Source organism: Pelecanus crispus, chromosome 12 (genome assembly GCF_030463565.1).
Source record: "Pelecanus crispus isolate bPelCri1 chromosome 12, bPelCri1.pri, whole genome shotgun sequence".
NCBI lineage: Eukaryota > Metazoa > Chordata > Aves > Pelecaniformes > Pelecanidae > Pelecanus > Pelecanus crispus.
This window is the reverse complement of record NC_134654.1, coordinates 20,219,921-20,236,985: the sequence shown is the minus strand read 5'-3', so window position 1 is coordinate 20,236,985 and position 17,065 is coordinate 20,219,921.

The following is a 17,065-nucleotide window of genomic DNA, read 5'->3' as shown; positions in this document are numbered from 1 at the left end:
GGCTCCTACCTAAGCCAAGGAAAAACAGCTTGTAGATTAGTTCCTTTAACATATACTAAATCTTCTTTTGAAAATATTCTAGCAGAATTAAACTGACATTGCCCTTCCTTTGCAGGCAAGTTTTACAGACATGGAGAGCAGAACTTAGATACGTTGCTTGTGTATTTTTTCACGTGATTTATCACTGGTGCTATCTGAATTCCAAAACTTTGTTCCCCACAGAGTAGAGAATACTGATAAGGTGGTTTCTTTACTTGAGCAAATTGTAAGGCTTTGTTGGAAGTTGTGTACTTTGCTCTCTTGTTACATCTCTGATTTTCTTTACTGTTTGGTTTTTCTCCTGCAGTTGGGGAGTTCAGCTGGGGGTCACAGCTCAGGTGAGCACGTGCTCCTGCAAGCATGGGAAGGGGAGCGGGAAAGGCCTGTGCTGTGAGCCTGGCACCAAAGTCATGCTGGCTTCTGACAAAAATTCTTTGCCAAAAAAAAAAAAAAAGCACTTTTCCTGTTTGTTGGTGTCAGCTGGGTGATCTGGCTCACAGCGAGGTCACCCCAGATGGTTGCTCCTGTACAAGTGAGGAGCTGTCAGACAGTGGGAGGAAAAAGATGCTCCTTAAAGCAGCTTTGCCATCAGACTGTGTTTTATGTGTGGCTGCAGCTGATCTGCTGGTGGTTGGTGAGCTCTCAGTGCAGTTTGGGATAAAATTAATTAATATTTCATTGCTCCTGAAATGGGAGGTGCTCCCTGCCCCCAGTCCCAGCAAAATGTTTCCTTTGCTCACCTTGACCTGGCTCTGGGATTTGTCAGGCCCGTCTGTGAGCAGATTTAACCCAATAAAGCAGCAAAAACAAGGAGAGAAAAATAAGTAGCTTTCTAGCACATTAATGAAGTTATGGGATAGCTAACAGTATCAAAGGTTGGGAGGGAGAGGAAGGACTGTGTAGTTTGGGGGAGGGAAAAAACTTTTCTGCCCCCCTTTCCTCCCCGCTGCAGTGGCTTTGTTTTGCAGGGGAGTTCCGCTGTGCTGTAGAGACCGCAGCGTGCACAGTGGCTGTGCAGAAGCTGCTAGATGCATATTTCCAATTAGATCTTAAAAACAGGGGCACTGCACACCAGCAGCACCTGAGCTAGAAGGGTGTGATTGATGTGTTTGTCTTGGGAGCTCTCATATGCTGTTGCTCTGTCCAGCTTCATGCAGTTTTAACCAGATGTGTGAACTGTCCCTGATAATTTTAGTGGGCTGTTAATTTGGGAGCCTGATGGTTTAACAAGCTCACTGTTAATTCTTTGTGTTGCACCTGCTTGTCCTTCAGGTGGTGAACTTCTTTCACTGTAGCTCTTAGCCAGCTGATTCTGCCAGGGTAACTGCAACAGTATGAAGTATATTTTTGAAGAAATGCCATTCATACTGTGCCTCCTCAGCAGAAATGAAGCAGTGTTTCTGGCTGGGGGCCTTCTGGTGCCAGATGCAAGTGCTGCGTCCCTGTGACACAACACTGATTCACTCTAAGAGCACTTTGCTGGCTCTGATTTGCTCAGACCAGTCTAGGAGGTTAATGCTGTGCTGGCAGGCTTTCTGCTGGCCACACGTGTGACCTTCTGCTGTCAGCGTCAACCAACACGAGCTCTGGGCTGTGTGTTACAGCTGTTTTGGCAGAAATGCAGTCATGTTCTCATGCCTGGTATGATCGGGCGTGTGCTTGGGTTGATCTGGCAGCCTTATTTTACCATGACATTGCAGACTTGAGAATAGCTTCCCCCTGGCTGGAAAGGAGACGGTGCCAAAAGTGGTGATTGGCAGTGGTGTGCTGTTGGAAGTTTTCATGGTAGAAATGCTATCGGGAAGGATTTTAAAGAGCTGCGGGTGGGATGCTGGTTCTCTTAGATGCTTCAGTTGATGCTGATTGAGAGCCGATGGGTCTGTGTGGGGCAGTGGTCTCTAACTTCAGCTGGATTTCTGGCTAACACCCTGATCGGGTAATGTCTCCTACACCAAGTGAAGCTGCACTCTGCGTTCACCAGATGCAAAGTTGCATGCTTTGAATTTGCAGTGTTGAACTGACCTGCGCAGAGCTGTCTGACAGTCTCAGGCTGCAGGTAGAAGATGTTTCACTTGTGTGCTGCTGCAGACTGACATGTTTGATCACGCATTATTATTTGAACAAGCATTTCCCTTTCACTAATACTGCTCTTTCCTGGGTTACAAATTGGTATTTCTGGCCACATTGGCTGTCAGAATAAAGCATATGGAGCCCTAGATAGGGTGATTGCAAATATCCTGATCTTAGTTGCACTTGGAACATAAGCTGTATTTACCATTTAAATTCAAAACTTACAAAGTTTGCCATATTTAAAACTTGTCAGGTTTCTAATAAAGGAGGGAAGAGTTGGATATAAGTCAGAAAAGTATCTTCTAAGCTTGAAGAATCTTATTTTTAACAACAAAGTTATTTGTCTGACCGAGGATTTTCCTGTCAGCCAACTTCTAAACAATAGAGCATTTTCTCAATTTAATTGATATGCACCATCTGCAGGAGGGCCCTGGACCATGAGCTGTTTGTGAGAGCCTTGTGGGGTTGACTACCTGGTGCACACACTGAGCAGCTCTGACGCCCGTGCCTAGCTTTCCCTGCAGCGTGCTTGCTGCAGCTGAATGTCCTGGTCGTTTCTTTTCAGGTGGCGGGACCGGAAGATGGCTCTGCAGGATGGTGAGAGTGCTGCCCTTGCAGTTTGGTTATACATGTGTGGTCTTTTTAGGTCATAGATAGTAGTTTTGCCTTAACTAGATGGTAAACATGAATAAACTCTGGTTCTCAAAGTTTACTTTCTTCCTTTCTTCATGTTTAATACTTGCTGTTGTGCGTGAACGAAGTAGAAAGATTTCTAACATGCTGCAAGTGTGCATACAGGCAAGTAGGCTATAAAACTACTTCTACACTGACACTTGTGGCTTGTGCCTGGGGTAGTCACATGCTGGAGATGTGGTGCTTTGGGGATTTGTAGGGGTAATTCAATCTTGAATTAGCAGTGCTGAAGGATTTGAAAGCATCTCCTCAGCGTGCCAAGCTCCCATCTCCACTAGAGGGTGTGAAGCTCCGCAGAATGGATCAATTTCACTGAAACTGGAAAACAGGGAGACTTCCTTCCTTTAATCGGATGCACAGGCAGCAAGGCCTCGGCAGGATTACATTCCCGTTGAAGATCCCCGGGCTGTGTGTTGGCAGCAGCCCAGGTTGCTTGTGCATTATACAACCATCAGGTGGGCCTGCCGTGCGCTCCATGTGATGATGCTTGGCCCTGGCCAGCGCCCAGCCAGGAATTACTCATAAGCAATGTGCCTGTGTGCCCAGGGGAAAGCAGCTCTGCTGTAGGTTTGATACAGTTAGTGCCCACTTCCAATGCTGGTACTTGGAAGAGGTCACTTGGAGGGGTTACTTGCATGTGCCAAGTTCCCTTCCACCTGGGTAGTAAAATGTACCCTTGCTAACACCAAGTAGAAGCTTTTCACTTGCACTGCATAGAGCCTGGCTCCTAGATTTTCTTTCATTGATAGAGGGAATTTCCACTCGATCTGCAACACTCCTAAGCCAAGCCTGAGGCAAATGTGCTATGAAATGCCATGAACCTGTGCTGCTTGCTGGGTTGTGTGTTGCGGGTTGTTGTGTGTTCCCTGTGTTTATTGCTCATAGGAAGTGCTGCAGAAGCCACTCAGCTCACGGTGGCCATGCTGGCTCCTTGGCCAAGTACAGGATTTCTTCCTCACTAAATTTGGCTTCTAAGTGTCATGTTAAGAATGAATTCCTGAGCAGAACCATACCCAGCAATGCTGACTTTGCTCCAGCACTGGCAGTGCTTGAGAAGTACCCAAGGAGAGATGGGCATCTTTGCAAGTATGTGATTGCTGCGACTTGAGATGCAGAGGAGCGTGCGCTTCTCTGGCTGCTGGTACTGGGGGGGTGGTCTGTGACATTTTGGAGCTCGATCTTTACATCTGAGAGGGGAGCAGTTCTTGGCTGAAGGATGATGTCTGCCAGTTATTGCTCCTAACACAGCCGGTTGAGTGTCAGGGTGGAGGCTGGCTGGAGAGCAATGGGGAGGCGGCTGAAATGGGGTGGTGCTCGAGGAACACGAATGCTGAGGGTGGGGAGGTGGGGCAGTGCCTGGAGGAAGGGTGGTCCCTTGCTTTGTTTTCAAGGAAATTTTACATCTTTTTGACTTTGTGGCTTCTGCAAAAACAATGTCAGTGTTCTCTTTGAAGGTTTTAATTCAGAATGGGTCAGCAAGGAGCTGGTCACTGTTTGTGTTTAAAAAAAAAATGTGTTTTTTCCAAGCTTCCCTTGGGCTGTGCTGTGTCTTGCTATGGTCATATGCACATGACTGCCAAACGTGGTCCCCCACCCATCCCGGCGCCTCTCCCGGGGTCTTGCTGTGGAAACAGGCCAGCAGCTGAAGTAATTCGTTGCACTAGAAGCACTGTTACAGTAAGAGCCTTTTTGGGCTGACAGGTACAGGCACGACCAGCCTCTGCCAGCTCAGTGTGCTGAGGTCTCTGCTTAACCAACATGCGTAGTGGACTAGAGGTTGTAGACAGCCTTCATTTGAGGAAAGCACAACCAACCTGGGAGAAGTGGGTCAGTTGGATATTTTGGGCTGTGTTACTTGTAAATCATGCTTAAGGATCTTATTTATCACCTGAAGTGACTCAAATTGCATTGTAAAAGTGGCTTGTGCCTGTCTGGAGCAGGGTGAGGCATCCCCTGTCCCTGCTTGCCTGTTCCAGAGCCTCTTATGGCCTCGGGAAGATGGGTGCACCTGGGTTTGCTATTTGGTTGCCCATTTGTTTTTCCTACAACTTGAAGCTGCTGTAAGCCTCTTAAATAGCAATTGAGAATTTATTGCCAAGACAAGCGAGCGGGCAAACACCTTAGCCAGTCAGTGTTGGTATCACATGGATATGTTTTGAAGCCTGTGCTGTTTTACTAGTCTTGCCCGCTAATTGGGCAAAATTAATCCCCACTGCAGTTAGCTCCAGGATCTCCCAGAAGGGAAATTATTTCTAACCCTGTGGTCAACAAGGTGCTTGTTTCCCTCTCCCTCGCTGCTCTCTCTTGTCTGTGTGAAGATGGGCAATGTCAAACAGCTTGTCTTTTCCAAGGATTTCAAACATCCCCTTTAGGTTGGTGCTGGGCAGGGCGCTGGGCAATGCAATGGCGGCTGCGAGCCCTGCATGACTTGCAGAGGGACCCAGGAGAGGTGCTGAGGGCGCTGGCGGGGATGGTGGGTTGCACCCAAACGCAGTCCTTGGGTGTTGTCACCAGGCCCCCAAAGCGGTCCTTTCCCCAGCTCTCCAAGCATACGCCATTTATTTTTCTTCCCTGGCTGTGAAGGAGGCTGTGCGCAAAGTGCTTTGGCCGCCACTGTGACTCTGTGTTTTTGCAAACACAACCTCACTGTCAAAGCATGAGTAATTGTTTGGAGGAGCCTCGTCTGTCATTTGCGCCCTGCGCACTGTGATAAGGTCAAGCCATGCACTTGTTTGTGCCATTTGCAAGCCGTTCCTTCCTGAGCGGGTAAGAATAGTTCATCTCACGAGTACACGAGTCTCCAGAGCAATGAGTTATCTGCTTGGACATGCTCCCCACGCTGACGGTGAGCCAAGAGGAAGCACCTCTTTGTTGGAGCAAGGCCTTTGCTTGCTGGAGGGAGCATTCCTCTTTGGTAGGTCGGAGTCCTGGTGGCCCTCCAAGCGCTGGTTTACCCTGCCCTGGAGCAGTGCGGTGCCTTCCCTCCCACATGGCCCCTGGGTCTCTGCAGCTTCTGGTCCATCTCCGGCTCTGTCAGCCTCCTTGAAAACAGTTCCATGGATGGGAGCTGCTCTAAGCCTTTGCACAGGTGGGTGGGCTGCCCGGCTGCAGCATCCAACCTGTTCTTCCAGCCCCAGGCAGCTTAGCTCTCCTCTGCTCTTCCCTTACGCTCTTGGGTCCCTGTTGCCCAGCACATGGGATTTCTCTGCTGGTTTTGCCCTGTGCCATAACATGGTTCCTCTGGCCGCTCCAGGGGCACAGGGATGGGAGCTGTTCCAGCAGCCTGGTGCCACAGGAAGGGAGCTGCAGTGCTTGCTGTGCTCGGCTCAGGCTGATACTTCTTACTCCTCACAGGGAGCTGATGCAACTCACTTGCCTGGCAGAAAAGCATTTTATTGTTGCTGGATTAAGGAGCTAGGCTGGCCCACAGAAGGTTCCGGTGGGCATTGGGTGAGCCGGACCTCAGCCTTCTGGCAGCATCAAGCCCTTACGTCAGCTCTGCGGGTCAGGGAGCTACAGCCTCGCTGGCTCTGCTTGTCCTAACCTGCTGCCTGTGCACAGCTTTCTTGATTCCTCCATTTCTGACTGGTGAGGTCATGCTCTGCGCCTCCCGTGGCTTTTTGGAAAAAATTCTGCCCATTGTGTTTTTGTGGGGGAGACTGGGATCCATCCTCAGCTCTCCTGCAATGTGAACCCAGGGCACCAAGCAAAGACACTGCTTGCAATCTTCTCTCCTGCTTCTAACCACAGAACTGGGTTTTTTAATGACTTCTCAGTAGTTGTTACTGCAGGGGAAAATCCTGCTGGACTTGAGGCCCTGGAGATCTCACTGCTGAAGGTGAGGTCAGTGCCGAGCTCTGCCAGCCAGCCAGCAGCATCTGGTCCCTGCTGAAGCTGCCCAGGAGAGCAGGCAGCTCTGCAGTGACAGCAGCCAGATCTTCATCACAAAAATGGGTATATGTGCACTGAATGCAGGATGGTAGAGTCAGGGCACTTGGGTTTTGGGAAATATTGGCCTTTCCGACATGCAGCTAGTTCCTTTTCCCGGGCAGGAAAGTGCCCTGTCGCTGTACGTGAGGGTCAGCTGTGGCACAGTAGCATCCATGGGGGATCACTTGGCTTTTCAGCCCATTGGGATGTCAAACTTCTTTTGGGAGAAGTAAAACTCCAGGTCGGGACTCTTGGACCAGGATGCAAATTTTCTACAATAACTTTTTTCTTCCATAATGGAAACAAAGGGGAAAAAATCCCTCTCAACGGGAGAGCTCTGGTTGGAGGTGCAGTAAAAGCAGTCAGTGCCCTCTTTGTGGTGCTTGCAGACACCAATGATAACAGATAGTGCCACACACAGCTCTGCCACCCTCCAACGTGGCCTGATAAAGGGTTGTGCTTGATAAAGTTTGTATAACCTGCTGGGCCAGAGCGGCCACGTTTGTCGTCTTCTCAGACTAACCAGGGTCTGCTAAATGGAAAAAGGAAAATCAGTCTCAGAGAAGGTGGTGTGGGCTGTCAGGCTTCTCTCGGCAAAGCTGAGTGTGAGGCCGACAGCTTTTGCATGGCTGGAGCGGGCACTGCAGGTCCTCCGTGCTTTCCAAACGCTGCCATTGGAAATGTCTTCAGAACTGGAGGCCCAGCTTGAATTAGAGGGCAAACCGTTCCCTCCTTGCCGGCCAGCACAAGGCATGGAGGACAAGCCAGAGCCAGCCTCCTCCCCTGATTTTCCACATCAAATTAGTTCTCCAGGCTGAATAATTATTCTGTCTTCCAGGCAAGGTTTAAGGGGGTTGTTTTTATTGACGGGATGAGCATTCTCCTCCTAAATAATGAATCCTGGTCACAGAGCCCCGGTCTGGCCATCTCCTGTGTATCCCCAGGCTGAAGGATGCTGCCTGGGTACAGAAAGGTTGGGACGTCACGATGCTGTGAGTGTTTCTTTTTACAGTCCTTGATCCTGAATCCAGTGCTCTAGAATTACAGCTTCTTCCTTTTTCTCTAAAATTTCAGGGGAAAAAAAAAAAAGACCTAAACTGTTTGAGTTTGGCCTGATTTGGGTTTTTTGGTGTTGGAATTTCCTGTGGAATAGAAAACCTGGGACTGGCCAAGAGGTCATAAAAGGTGTGTGAAAGTAAAACCCTCAGCGAGGCACCCTGCTCTGCTGGGCTCCCTTGATTTTGCTGGCATCTGTTTTGTGCTCTCACCTGGGTTGTTTGTTTTTAACTGGTCCGTGCATGATGTCCTGGATTTAAAGTATGTGCCCTGTTCCCTGAGTGAGAGGGCAGCCCCATGGGACTGAGGGGGAAAAAGGACCTGCCGCTTCCTGCAGCCAGCTGCAGCAGAGAGGGGTGCGGAGCATGAAACCCTGTGGGCGCCCTGGAGTAGAGAATGGAGCCCTTTCCCTGGCCACGGGGTGTCCGATCCCTCTCATGAGACATCGAATGCTCAGCATTTTTCCTCCTCGATGCAATGCAAAAGAGCAGTCGGTGCCTTTGGCCACTGTGGGAGCCTGGCTTATTCCATTTTATGGATGGGAAAAGCAAGGTGAGCATGGCCAGGCTCGTAGGACCCTTTTGTGCAGACAGAGCAATGGGCTGCTGTTTCTGGTGCTCTCTCCTCCTGGAGCTGCGGGCAGGAGGCTCGAGGCAGGGTGAGGGGAGGCAGCCGCGCTGCAGCATGCAAGGGACGGGTCCCAGCTCTGGGGCAAGGGAGGCCAGCAGGACCACTGGTGCCCCAACCCCTCCTGTGAGATTCTCTGTCCAAGTGCGTTGTTGCCAACACTACGACCCAGCTGAATGGGCGCCGGTGTGAATTGACTCAAGGGCAAACACACACGTGCTTGCAGCCTGAGAGCTGAGCGGAGCCAGGGTTGAAGCTGAGCCAGCCGGAGGAGGCTGGCATGCAGCGCCGCTGGGAGAGGGAGAGAGGAAAGTGAGGCTTGTGGAGCTGTGCTTGGATGGTATTTTCTCTGCACCACTGGTCCGTCCCTGTCCCTCTCCATGCACAGCCTTTGCTGTGCCCTGATACTGTCTTGCGGGGCAGAGCAGAGGGAAAGGACTGGCGGGGCCTTGGTGGACGGTGCCACGCTGCGTGCAGCAGCAGCGCCCAGCAGCTGCATCCCGGTGTGCTCATCCAAGCCCAGGAGTGATGATGGAAGGCAGGTCAGAGACCGACTGTGTACTCCAGTGCCAGATCCTGGTACAAAGCCAGCTGCAGAGCAGCAGCCAGGGTCGTAACCCAGCCAAGCAAAGCCTCCATCAGCTGAGCATGAAATTGATATTTATGTGTGCAAGTCAAAAATAACGAGGAAGGAGGCAGAGGTGTTTGCATATGCACCCATGTTTTACATCAGCTGCACAGAGGCCAAATCCTGAGCGCTGGGGCCAGGCTGGGAGGAAAGCCAGACCCCACAAAAGGGGAGCAGGTCCTGCGCGGGCAGGGGCTATGTCCTGGCTGCAGTGAACGGAGGCTGGGGGTGGGCAGGCGGATGCCAAGGTAGGGCACGTTGGTGAGCGATGGGGAGAACTGCTTTGACCTCCAGAGCACATCCCAGCAAGTGCCTTGCTGTGGAGGTGGCTTCTCCCCTCGCACTAAGCCGTCAGCCCCCGTAGCCGTGAGGCCACCTTGCTCCTCCGCTGGGTCAGTGGTCAGGAGCTGGCCAGGAGGCAGCACCGTGCGACCACACGCTGGGAGCCTGGCCGTGCTCCGAGGCCACCTTCTGCTCTCCCCTCCCCTCCCCTGTTCCTGCTTTGTGCTCAGGCTGGAAAAACTTTGAGGTCTGTGCCTGGCAGGCTGGACCTTGAGCTGGGACAGGAACCGGTTAATGCTGCCAGCATGTTATGCAAAGCGTTGAACTTTGCATTGTCGGAAGAGGAAACGTCTGTACTTTTGCTCTGATTTGTACAGGAATTGAGAGCATGGAGATCTGGGGCTGTGGCCACTTCTGCTGGGTAAACAGCTGGAGAACTGCCTGGTTTCCACCTTTCCTCCCTCTCCACCACCCATTGAAGAGGCTCCAGCAGCTCTCTTAAAGCGTGACATCTGGGAATAGTGCTAGCAACCACCCAGATCCTTCCACTCGGCACTGCTCAGCCTTCAGCGAAGGCTCACCTCTGCTAAGAGGCTGCTTTCAGCTGCTCCCTTGAGAGCCATTTTTAAGTCTGGTTGTAGTATCGGTCTTCTTTCAGCAGCAGATAAAGTCTGATGTTTGCCAGTCGTATCCGGGTGTCTCACTGCCCTGACCCTGGGGAAGGGATGAGGCAGGGCTGGGTACAGCCTGAGTGTCACTTGGGCCCTTAGTTCCCACCCATGCCAGGATTGCACAGCAGGAGTTGATTTCAGTCACTGTGCTGTGATGATGAAGGGAGGGGACAATTGAAAGAAAGCTTAAAAATATATGTATTTTTAAGCTGTAGCTAAGTCGTCTGCCATTGCTCCAAGTTGGACCTTCCAGCCAGAGGTGAGCAGGCTTAATTTGACAGCTATTTCTTAAATATTTAAAAAGCTGCCTGGAATAAACTGAATGCTTCCGAGTAGTGACCTAAATTCCACTTGCTGTAAATTTCATTAGAAAGCGGATTTGTGTGCCTGCCAGGAGCAGGCCGCTTTGCAGCTTCATTGATCTGCCCAAACCATGTGCTGTGCAAGTGCCTTCCTCAGCAGATTTTTAAAGAGCTCATAGCTCCATGCTGCTATCCCAAAATGGGGCTTGTTTCCTTGTTTTCTCCTCCCTTCCTCTCTTTTTTTTTTTTCCTTCTTGGTGCAAATGCATCATTTGTTTACTAATCATGTCGCATCGTTAGCTGCACGGAGTCATCCCACCGGCTGTGTGGGCAAGTATATAGCAGCTGGGAAGGAAAATGTCACTCTCCTTCAGCTCGCTTGATGTGCTTTGCTCTCAAATCCCCATCCCATGCTGTGGAGGCCAAAGACTTTTGCAATACCAGGGGCTGCCTGCAGCTCTCTGCTCTCCAGCGAGGTCACCTGTGGTTCTGACACCCACTTGAAGAAGCTTCCTTCCCTTCTGCTGTTCCCAAAGTGCTGTCTATCCCTGTGCAACCGCGGCTTTGGATCTTGTAGAGAGGTGTGATGGTAGCACAGATGGCACATACTAAGTCTCACTAGGGAAAAAAGCCTGGGGAGATGTGGTACTGCCAGACCTCTGGATGCACGAGCAACATGCGTCTCCCCAAGCCTGAGTAGGGTCACGTAGCTGATGCTGAACTCCCCATGGCAGCATGTTTGCAGCCCACCTGCCCAGGTTAAAGGTAGTGTAGGGGGGCTCCATGCAGCTACCAAGGGGACATAGGGTCTGTGCAAAACTACAGTTGCTCCGGTGTTGTCAGACATGGAGCGATTGCCTGGCTGAGCTGAATTAATGGGTGAGGAGAAAGGTGATGTGTCCCTGTAGCCCTCAAGTTGGGTACCCAGCCCCGCCTTCCCCATGGGATCCCTGTTCTGGGGCCAGGGAAAACATGACATCCCTGTCCCCTTGCCACTTCTATCTTTGTCTCTGCACGAAGTTGATGGTCTCATGGGGACCTCCAGCCTGGGGATAGGCCACGTAACAGCACAAAACATGCTGCATTTTGGAAGCCGCATGGCCTTGCTGTGGCTCAGGGAGGGTTGTACATCCTGGGCGCTGCATGAGGACCGGGCAGACTGTGGCTGAGGCAAAGCAGCAGAAAATAAGGGACTAACCGAGAACCCTGTCCTACCAAATGATGTGCTGGCACCCAGCAGGAGCTCTGAGAGCTCTTCCCAGTTCATAGCACGTGGCAGAGCTGCCTCAAAGAAGTGGTCTCCAAAGGATGAGATTAGAAAATGTGTTTTTTCCTCAGCCACCTCCAGAGATGAAGCCTGTGCAGCTGGGAGCATGGGAGGGACTGAAAATACACCCAAACCCAACAGGAGGGGTGGCTAGTGTCAAGGGTGGAGGCTGGAGAGAAATATCCCGCTCTTCTAACCATTGGCTGTGTTTCTTGCTTATGGCTGAACATTGGGAAGAGACGTTTGGGGGGGCCTCTGGTGCTCCTCTTGCCGTACGGGTGATGAAAGTGGGAAGAAATCCTCGTGCTGGAGCCATGGAACACAGGGCTGTCCTGCCTCCTGCCAAGGACTGCCACGGAGGGGGCTTTCTTGGGCTAAGTTTTGGCAAGATATTGGTAAGGCTGGTCCAAAGCAGCAGCAGCCTTTCCACTGCCTCTCCCTCCCCTTTGGCTGCCAGCACAGACTATGCCCAGGCGCAGTGAACCTGGCTGTCCTCTCCGCGGGGAGAAGCGCGGCTTCACCTCTGCTGTACGATGGGGATTTATTTTCGGAAGTTCAACCTAGGGCCTGAACAAAGAGGCCAGAGCCTGGGACAGCAGTACGGGCTACCTTGGGGACAGGGCCTTGCTGGCTGTCAGCATCCAGACAAAGGGCTAAATTCATTTCCCATAAATCTGAAATGCTCTGCTGATTTCCCAGTTTCTCAGCATCTCTGCTGAGTTGCCTGTTATTTATTTGCTAGTCGAAGGTTGGAGGAGATACGCAGTAGGTTTTACCGAGGCAATGGCCCGGGTCGTGCTCCCTCCTCCCGCCAGCACCCTGGGCTTTGCCTTGCTCTGGCCACTGGTGCAGGGTTTCCCTCCTGGCCCCGGGTGGCTTCATCTGTCCCCAAGCCTTGCCTGTACCCAGCGGCAGGAAAGGCGGGGAGAAAGGAGAACTGGAGGCAGGAGGTGTCCTGGCTCTCTCCTGTTGCGGTTTTGGGCAGCGTGGGTGGTTCAGCGCTCTGACGGGGGACGAGCAGTGCCTGGGACGGGGCGGCTCTGCAGGCTCCCCTGCCTGCAGCCAGCAGAGAGGTGCCGGGGACCGTGCTGGCCCGGCCGCGAGCGGGCGCGGGGCTGGCACCAGGAGCGTCCCCGCTTGGCTCCCCTGCCCGGCACAGTGATGCCACTCAGCAGCCTGGTCTGGGCTTCGGTTATGCCACTCAGCAGCCTGGTCTGGGCTTCGTGGCTGGAGCAAATGCAGCTGCAGTTGTTAGCGCCAAGGAAAGGGGCGGTCAGGGGGTAGCTGCCAGGGGAATCTGGTTTTAAGTGTCGGGGGCGTCACCAAAGCAGCGGTTTCTCTCTGTGACCCATGAGGGGGTTAAGTGAAAAATGAAATTTATCGCCTTCCTTGTGCTTTCTCATCTCCGCCAATGGAGCTGAAGATGGGGGAGGATTTTTTTTTTTCTATATTTAGCTTTGGAGAAATTGCTCTAACTAATCGGCTTTAGGATACTGGGCTCTCTCTTTTATTTTATCTTTTTCTGCTACTAAGACCTCATCATGTGGCTGTGGACTGTGGCTTGCTGGCCCTCTCTGTTTGCTGGGCTCAGTTTTTTTCGTGGAGTCAATTAATAACCCGTAAAAATAACACCTCCAGCTGTTCCACTTGCAGCTGCCGGGCTGGAGTCTAATTACCGGGCCTTGGATCCCAAATCCTGCTTTGCATGTAAAAGTGCCAGTGAATAGGAACAGGCAGAGGAGATGGCAATGCAAAAAAGGAATGCGGTTTGGGGTGCTATTTTTAGCCTTTTCAAGCCAAATGTAAAAAGATCCTTAGGCTGCTTGTGTCCTGCTGAATCTGATCATATGTACGACATTGTTCCCATGGCACAGTGCAGCAGCCAGGGTGTGTTGGGGTTTATTTTTGGCAGTTAGCTTGCCTACATTTAAGACCTCCTTCTGGGTTAGTTTGACCAATGTCGTGTTGATGTGGCTTACATCCATGTACTAATGATTTTTTTTCTTTTTTTTTGCGGTCACCTGTAGTTCTCTGTGTGGTGCTGAACGTGCCCGTGCTGGATGCGGCCACGGCAGTGATGGGGGAGGGAAGGCACGCAGTCGCTCACCCAGTGCAGAGCTTACATCTCACAGAGTGGTGCTAAAGGGGTGCCCAAGTCCTCTCAAAAAGTCCTTTCCTACCAATTGAGATACAAAATTACTTTAGCTGGAGCTCTGGTGGCTATGCTATGACCTTCCACTGCTCTCCCTCCCATGCCATCCTGTCCATCTTGCACCCCCGTCTGCCTCCCGGGCTGGATGTCATCTTTGGGTGAACCTGCTGGGCAGATTTGTCCTCTCCTTCTCTGGAGCCTGGGGGTCTTGCCTCTGCTCGGCTGGTGCTGCCTCGACTCCCCCCGCTGCCATATTCATCTGACCTCTCGCTACCTCCTGGGTGCTCGAGACCCCTCTCCTTTCTTGCTCCCCGCAGAAGTGGTGCAGCGAAGGCCCAGGTGCACACAGGGCGCTGGGGATGGGGCGCTAAGGAAGCATTGGGCTTGTTTCCAGTCTCTGTCCAGGGAGTCGTACTGGGGCATATTGGTTCTCTTCGTCATTGGGCTCTTGTTTAATTCAGACTCAGGCTGGTTATGACCAAAAGCAAATCAAACAGAACAGCTGTTCATTAGCTAATTTGAAATACTTAGTGGTCACACATTAGTCTGTAGCTACCAGCTTGAAACCACAACTGCTGGAGATCATCCCCTTCATTAAACCAAGTTATTTTGAGACTGGTATTTGGAAGCTGCCCTTAGAAAAAACTCCTACGCATCCCACTTGCACAGGGGTTGCAGAGCCAGTGCTTGACTCAAAAGGCAGCTCCACCTTTTCCTTCCCTAGTCAGGCTGCCCCTGCCCCATGCTGACAGCTACAAGAGCCAGGAGGTGTTAAATGTATCATCATCTCTCATCCCTAGAGAGATGGAGCCAAACTCTCGGTGGGTATCCCTCCAGTGGAGCTCTGCTACTGGTTCACTTATCCAGGGATAGAGGATGCTATCAATCTTTGTTCAGTCTTGCCTAGCAAAGAGGTTGCAAATATGGCTTTCCATCATGTGGTACATTAGCCAAATTAATTCCAGGACAGAGAGTCAGCCAGTGGTGCTCGAGGCCGAGAAGATTAATGCTGCAGCCATGGCAAAATCAGCAGAGCTGCTGCTTGCAGCGTGCCAGCTCCCTGGATGCAGCCAGCCTTCTGCTCAGCCATGCCCTCCATCTCACACTTTTCAGGAGCAATGAACTTGCTGGAATCAGTGACACAGACAATTCAATTGGAAGGAACATCTGTCTCTAAATTGTGCTCCCCATTCAGGCTGCCGCCACTGCAAGTGGGTGACATTTTTTATGCATCTTGCTTGCTTTCTTTAATCTCCCAAACACAGGCACGCCTGTGGAGCACAGGAAGGTCCCTCCCCCGTGACAACGAAAAAGAAATTAGCAAGCAGATCGAGCATGTATAGCAAATAATGAGATTGCCTTGGATACAGGACTGGAATTCATGCAAAGAATTCTGCTGATCAGAGAAGATAAGCAGCATTTCTAGGGCCTGCAAATAGCGTCATGCGACTTATGTTTCTCAAGTGTTTTCTAAAAGATCCTTGGATGAGGGCTGCCAGCACAGGCCTGATCCACAGAGAGCGTGATTTAAAAAATAAACCCAGAAATAGCTATACTGGTAGTTATTTTGGTGTGCGAATGCCTCATAATGCTATGCCTCATTTTCCTTCAGGCACGGGAATAAGCTATACAGATACCCGCACTGTTTTGCTGGCAGAGCAGGAGCCACAAAGAAGGCTTGTCCTGACGGAGCTCCAGTGAAAGCCCACAGGGTGCAGACCCGGTACTGGTGGAGTCAGTGTGTACTTTAAAGGGAGCTGGATTTGTGGAATACTTTTAATAAGAAGTCATTTTTTCTTATTACTCCTCTGGTATTAAAAAAAAAATCAACGTTTTACACGTAAACAGGGACAAAGTCTATACCTGGTGAGCAACCCAACAGCTCTATTCAATGCTTGTTGAAGTAGATGAGAGTATTTGTACTGTCCAACTCATTAAAAAGAGGGACAGTAAACAGCCTTTGTTTTTATTTTTATAGGAAATTTACTCATCCTTGCATTTGCTATGCCTCTTGGCTGAGTCTGATATTTTTCTAAGGACTGAAAAGTGTTATTAATGAACTGATCAGATCCAAGCAGTCCTTTAAGTCACTTCAAGAGACGACTGGTAACAGGCTGTTCACTGTGAGGCAGGTACCGGGCAGCTCCCAGGCAGTGGCACACGGGCACAAGGGGTGTTTCCAAAGGCAATTAGAAAAGTTGGGCATTCCTGACAGCCCAGTAAACCCTTGCTTGCAACTTCAGCTCCCTGTATTACGAGCATGACACCTTCAGCAACAATAAAATACCCCAGTAAGTCAGTTATCGGTCCAAGTGTTTTTCCCTTCATACTGGAAAAAGGGTCATGGGGATGAGTTCTCTTTGACATTTTGGCCCCCCTGTGCCACCTCCTGATGTCTGAGGGAAAAAATAATCCCGTGGGAGCCCCAAAGGGTGTCTCTCTCTCCTCACGCTCCCCCAAGAAGACTCTATCAGCCTTTTGGGTGTTACAAGTATCCAACACAGGTATTGGAATGAGTGTTGGATTAGACGCTTCATCCAGAATATACGGTCCGCTAGCTCCTCATGCTTTAATTATTTCTGTTCCAGCAGCCCCCCCTGCACCACCTGCTCACATTTGCTTTAGCACTGCACTGCTTATGAGCGGTGATGCTGAATTCGATGCAGGAAGCCTCGTATGGCTACGGGCTTTGCAATGAGAGGATGTGAATAAGGGCTGGGATGCTTTCCACATGCTCATCCCGATTCCTGTATTTTATGAATCAGGACTTAGTCCTATTTGCTAATGTTCATCTACATAACCTTTGCTATGTCAATGGTGCCCGTGCTCTGATGTCAGCTGCTGGAGTCCAGGCGCTGGCAGCTGGTGTCTCTGGCCAGCTCCCAGCCTACAATTCAATTTTCCTATCAGTCACTTGAGAAGAAAGGAAAAAACATGTTTCTGACTGTAGCATCAAAACATAAAGGGCTCCATTCTACAAGGTCATTTAAAGTTTTTCTACACCGTGACACATGGGAAAGTTCAGAAAAATCAAATAATGGTATAAAGTTAATACAACTTGTCTTAGACTGCACTAAACTACAGTAAACTACAGCCAGTTTAATCCTAAATAAAAATCTCAGCACAAGAGTTTAATGCTTTCTAGGTTTTGTACAGTAACATCACTTCTCTGAAGCTGGCCAGTCTGGAGATGTTTTACCGTGTTCCCAATCTTGCCAATGATGGAAAACTACTGGAGAGCTAAAAGGCGGCAGTGTTTGGGAATAAGGGGATCACCCTGGGAGTGAAGAGCTCTGGTCTGCTTTCTCACACTGACTTACTGCATGACTTTTCCTACAGCATTTTGTA